Source organism: Hemiscyllium ocellatum, chromosome 5, assembly GCF_020745735.1.
Source record: "Hemiscyllium ocellatum isolate sHemOce1 chromosome 5, sHemOce1.pat.X.cur, whole genome shotgun sequence".
Classification (NCBI taxonomy): Eukaryota; Metazoa; Chordata; class Chondrichthyes; order Orectolobiformes; family Hemiscylliidae; genus Hemiscyllium; species Hemiscyllium ocellatum.
The window spans coordinates 118,216,200-118,222,199 of record NC_083405.1 but is presented as its reverse complement, the minus strand read 5'-3'; positions in this window follow the sequence as shown (position 1 = coordinate 118,222,199).

Below are 6,000 nucleotides of genomic sequence, written 5' to 3'. Positions count from 1 at the left end.
ATGATTTTAATGGTACAATTCAGCCCCCTACTGTACTCCCTGTACACCTCCAACCATGTAGTCAAATTTCAAATGAATGCCATCTACAAGTTTGCTAACGACACCTCTGTGGTAGGTCGGATATCTAATCAGGGCTGAAAATATATTGCTGGAAAAGCGCAGCAGGTCAGGCAGCATCCAAGGAGCAGGAGTATCGATATTTTGGGCATGAGCCCTTCTTCAGGAATGAGGAAATGTGCCAAGCATGCTAAGATAACAGGTAGGGAGGAGGGACTTGGGGGAGGGGCGTTGGAAATGCGATAGGTGGAAGGAGGTTAAGGTGAAGGTGATAGGCTGGAGTGGGGGTGGGGTCAAAGAGGTCAGGAAAAAGATTGCAGGTTAGGAAGGTGGTGCTGAGTTTGAGGGTTGGGACTGAGACAAGGTGGGGGGGTGAGGGGAAATGAGGAAATGGAGAAGTCTGAGTTCATCCCTTGTGGTTGGAGGGTTCCTAATCACAACAGAAAGGAGATAGAGGGCTTGGTGTCATGGTTCAATGAGAACAACTTCTCTCTTAACGTAGGCAAAACTGAAAAAATGATCATTGACTTCAGAAAGAAAGGAGGAGAATGTGCCTCCAAATACATCAATGAAGCTGAGGTTGAAAGGGTGGAGAATGTCAAGTTCCTGGGAGTGATGATAACCGACAACATGTCCCGGACTTCCCATGTAGATGCATCAGTCAAGAAGGCACAATAATGCCTCTTCTTTCTCAGAAGGCTCAGGAAATTTTCATAAGTAGGTGAATTTTCCATGAGAATATATTTACTGATAAAAATCTGGACCCAGTGTTTGTTAGTTTCGAATTTACCATAATCAAGTTCTGAGTGAATAGACTCCTTGGAGCTGAGGAGTCTGAGGGGAGACACGACTGAGCTGTATAAAATTATTGAGGGGCATAGGTAGGACAGATAGGAAGAAACTTTTCCTATTGATAGAGGTATCAATGACTGGGGGCCTGGATTTAAGGTAAGGGACAGGGGGTTTGGAGGAGATGCGAGGAGAATGTGATGGGAATCTGGAACTCACGAGCTCTAAGGGTAATAGAGACAAAACTCCTCTTAACATTTAAGAAATATTTGGATTACAGTTGTGGTGATAAGGCATACAAGGCAATTGGCCAAATGCTAGGAAATGGGACTAGCATAGTTTGGTGCTTTTTTTCCCCTGGGCTCGATGGGACAAAAAGCCTTTTTCTGGGCTGCAGACCCCTATGACTATGGTTATACTGTCCTACTAAAATTCCTTTTAAGATTGCTGAAAAGAGTTAAAAACAACAACAACAAGCATTTAAACAGCTGTTTTAATACAGTAAAATATCTTAATATACCTGATATAAAGAGGATAGTTGCACGGTGAAAAGGTTAGTCATCTGGTAATCCAGTAATTAGTAAACCTGGAATAAGAGGTAAGATGATCATGCAATCCCATTTGGTTCATTAATATTCATGGTGGCATGGGGAAAATCTACCATTCTTACCTGGTCAGAACAGCCCCAAATTGGTAGGCCACAGCAGTGAGGAGAAACTTGATTTGATTGGTTTCAAGATGGCTGCTATGCAGGCCGCTCCACAATATAATCCCTTTGAAATCCTCACTTCTGCTCAGTAAATTCCCATGATTCAAATAGTGGGTAAATATTAATCTAAACTTCACTTTATGTCAGTTTAAACTGCTTTATCAGATGGTTTTGGTAAACATCTTGAAATGACTTAGCAATGAATTTATTCTCCCATCGGACTTCAAATTTCTCAATTTCATTGGACATCTGGGCCATGTTTCTGTACTGGACTACATTGTAAATAAATCAGGAATGAAGGAGGAAATGCTTAAGTCATTTTAGACCAGTGACATTACTCAATGTAAGGTTATTTGGTTACCAACTGGAATACTCTTCATTAGAATCTTACGTTCTCTGAGGAAACTTGGAAGTCTAACCGTGTTCTGATGAAGGGTCACAGGACCCAAAACAATGACTCTGCTTTTTCTCTTTACAGATGCTGTTGGACCTGCTGAGTTTCTCCAGTAATTTTTGTTTTTGTTTCAGATTTCAAGCATCTGCAGTTCTTTGTTTAATCTTAGGATTTTTTGGGGGGCTGGGGGTTGTTTTGGAGTGGAGTCATTTCCCAGAGGTCAGTGTTAGGACCTTTCCTTTTCCCGCTGTATATTACTTATATAAACCTTGGTAGAGAGGCCATAGTTTCAAAATTTGCCAATGATGCAAAACTTGGAAGTATTGAGAACTGTGGGGAGGACAGTGTACAACTTTAAAGCTGTAAGACAGGCTAGATAGATAGCAATGAATTTCAATTCAGATATATACAAAAGTGTTTCATTTTGGTAGTCAGAATATGGAGAGACAAGGTAAAGTAAGGGGAGTTCAGGAATTAAGTGACTTGTGTAAAATGCTTAAGTCATTGAAGGTGGCAGGATAGCTTGAGAACATGGTTAACAAAGCATACAGTATCCGAGGCCAGAGGGCTCTTATGATGAGTAATATTATGCTTACCTCTGAACTAGAAGGTCTAGATGCAAGTCCCACCTTTCCAGAGTGTCTGAAGTTAATTAAAAATATTGATTGTATCCTGGGCTTTAACAATGGAACCAAGTGTAAGGAATATATATCGGACATTTCAACAGAAGTTGTTGGAATAGCTCAGCAGTCTGGCAGCATCTGTGAAGAGAAATCAGAGTTAACGTTTCGGGTCTACTGACCCTTCCTCATAGACAGGATGAATAGACAGGTCTTTTTCCCAGGGCAGTGGAGTCCAGAACTAGAGGGCATAAGTTTAAGATGAGAGGGAAATATTTAAAAGGGACCTAAGGAGTAACCTTTTCACACAGACGTTGGTGCATGTTTGGAATGAGCTGCCAAAGGAAGTGGTGGAGGCTGGTCCAATTGCAACACTTAAAAGGCATCTGGATGGGTATATGAACAGGAAGGGTTTGGAGGGTATGTGGACCAGCTGCTGGCAAATGGGATTAGTTTAATTTAGGATATCTAGAAAGCATAGTTGAGTTGGACCGACGGGTCTGTTTCCATGCTGGGTACAGTTGTAGGATTCTACGACTCCGCAACAGTACTGTGCCCACTCTGGACACATACTTTAGGAAGGAAATGAAGGCATTAGAAAGGGTGCAGGAAAGATTCACAAAACAATGGATCCAGGATGATGTGATGACCAAGGGACATTGCTCTCATCCCACTACTCCATGAGTCACAACATAAAATAAAAATATCTTTTCCAGTTACCCTGATGACTTGAAAAATATCTTATATATGTCAAGTCGTCAACTAATTTCTTAGTAAACACAATTTTGTGTTAAATATTAAGACAAAATGCTATCAATAAAAATGTGACAATGAATTGACAAATACAGTGAGTGTTATAGTAATATAACCAATTTTCCCTCTAAATGTCAAAATACACACACACAAACACATTTGGATGAAAGAAAGAAAATGATTTCCCTGCAGAAATGTTCTGTCTGAGAGGTAAAAAAACTCTTTCCCTGATGGGTTGACTTGTGAGTGCCAAATGTATAATGGATAAAAGGACAATCTATTGCTCTGATATTTTGGCACTTGTGGTCATCATGGTTTTTTTTATACATTAACAATGTAGATGAAGGAACTGAGGACATTCTGGCTAAGTTTGCAGTTGATACAAAGATATGTAGAGGGACAGTAAAAATGAGAGCTGCAGATGCTGGAGATCAGAGTCGAAAAGTGTGGCAATGGAAAAACACAGCAGGTCAGGCAGCATCCGAGGAACAGGAGAGTTGACATTTTGGGCATTAGTCCTTCATCAGGAACATGGGGTGGGTGGAGGGGTGGGAAGAAGGCTGAGACATAAATTGGAGGATGGAGGTGTGGCTGGGGGGAAGGTAGCTGGGAAGGAGATAAACAGAAGAAGGTGGGGGGTGATTTTGATAGGTTAGTGGAGAGGATGGAGCAGATATACTCACCCTCCCCACCAACCTATCACAATAGCCCTCACCATCATCTGCCTATCGCCTTCCCAGCTACTTTCCCAGCAGCCCCACCCCACCCCCTGTTTATCTCTCAGCCCCATCTCCCTTCACATTCTTGATGAAGGGCTTATGCCAGAAACATCAACTTCCCTGCTCCTCGGGATGCTGCCTGATCTGCTGTGTTTTTTCTAGCACCACATGTTTCAATTAGGTAGAGGGACAGGTAGCGATGAGGAGGCTGGGAGGCTGCAGAAGGATTTGGAGAGACTAGGAGATTGGGCAATGTAGTGGCAGAGGGAGTACAATGTGGGAAAGTGCGAGGTCATGCACTTTGATAGGAAGAATAGAGGGATGGACCATTTTCTAAATGGGAGAAAATTTAAAAGTCTGAAATGTAAAGAGACTTGGGAGTTCTAGTTCAGGATTATCCCATGGTAAGCTTGCAGGTTGAGTTATTTTGAGAGGATTTGAATATATAAGCAGGGGTGTACTTCTGAGGCTCTATAAGGCTCTGGTCAAACCACATGTGGGGTATTGTGAGCAGTTTTGGACCCCATATCACAGGAAGGATGTACTGGCCTGGGAGCATGTTCAGTGGAGGTTTACGAGAACGTTGGAGGACTTTGGGTCTATACTTGATGGAGTTTAGAAGAATGAGAGGGGTATCCAATTGAAAATACAGAATACTAACTGACCTGGACAGAGTAGATTTTGGGATGATGTTTCCATTGGTAGGAGAGACTAAGACCTGAGGGCACAAACTTAGAGTAAAACGAAGACCTTTTAGAATGGAGATAGGGAGAATCTTTAGCCAGAGAGTGGTGAATCTGTGAAATTCATTGCCACAGAAACCTGTGGAGGGTAAGTTGTTGAATATATTTAAGACTGAAATAGATAGTTTCTTGGGTATCAAGGGGATCAAGGGTTATGGGGAGAAAGCAGAAGAATGGGGTTGAGGAACTTATCGGCCATGATTGAATGGTATACAAGACTCGATGGGCTGAATGGCCTAATTTCTGCTGGTGTGTCTTATGGTCTTTGAAGTCTTGCAGACACGGCCTGCACAAGAATTACAGGAGTGGTTCTTTCAATCACTCTTTCAAAATAATCATTTCACATTAAACTGATGGAGAGGGCTTTCTTTTCAGAAAGAAAGACTAATTGGCAAGTTATTCAGAGCCAGCTTTTCTCTAATTCAGCTTGTTCTTAGCAGGCTTTCCTCCAACTCATTCAAATAATTCTCCAAATATCTCTCCAAGTCATTCCTCCAACTCAGCAACATAAGACAAGAGCTTTACCAAGCTAATCACTCTTCTAGACATCTCCAGCATTGTCTACAGTAAAGCAAATAGTTATGACTGGTCATGTGATTTCTAGGGCACCCAACTTTTTAAAACAATCCAACAACATCTTTGAAAGATGAGAAACTGTTCCGACTCTTAAAAGCATCAAGCCATGAGGGTATAGATTTCATGTAGCAAGTCATTCAGAAATGGAATGCACTGTCTGCAAGCCTTGTTGATGTAGGATGAAGGAACAACAATATATTCCCAAGTCAGGATGGTGATTGGCCTGTAGAGGAACTTGCAGATGTATCTAATGGCTTTGTCCTTACAGACTGAAGTGGATGTGTGCTTGGAAAATAGCAGGACTAGACACAATAAATGTAGAAAAGATGTTCCTGATCACTGGGGAGTCCAAAACAGGGGGTCACAGTTTAAGGACACAGGGTAGGCTATTTACTACTGAGATGAGGAGAAATTTCTTCACCCAGAAAGAAATGAGCCTATGTATTTCTCTGCCACAGAAAGTGGTTGAGACAAAAATTATCAATGCTTTCAAGAAAGAGTTAGATATAGTTCTTATGGCTAAAGGGTCCAAAGGTATGGGGAGAAAGTGGGAACAAGATATCGATTTAGATGATCAGCCATCATCATATTAAATGGTGGAGTAGGCTTCAAGAGCTGAAGGCTTACTCCTGCTCTTAGT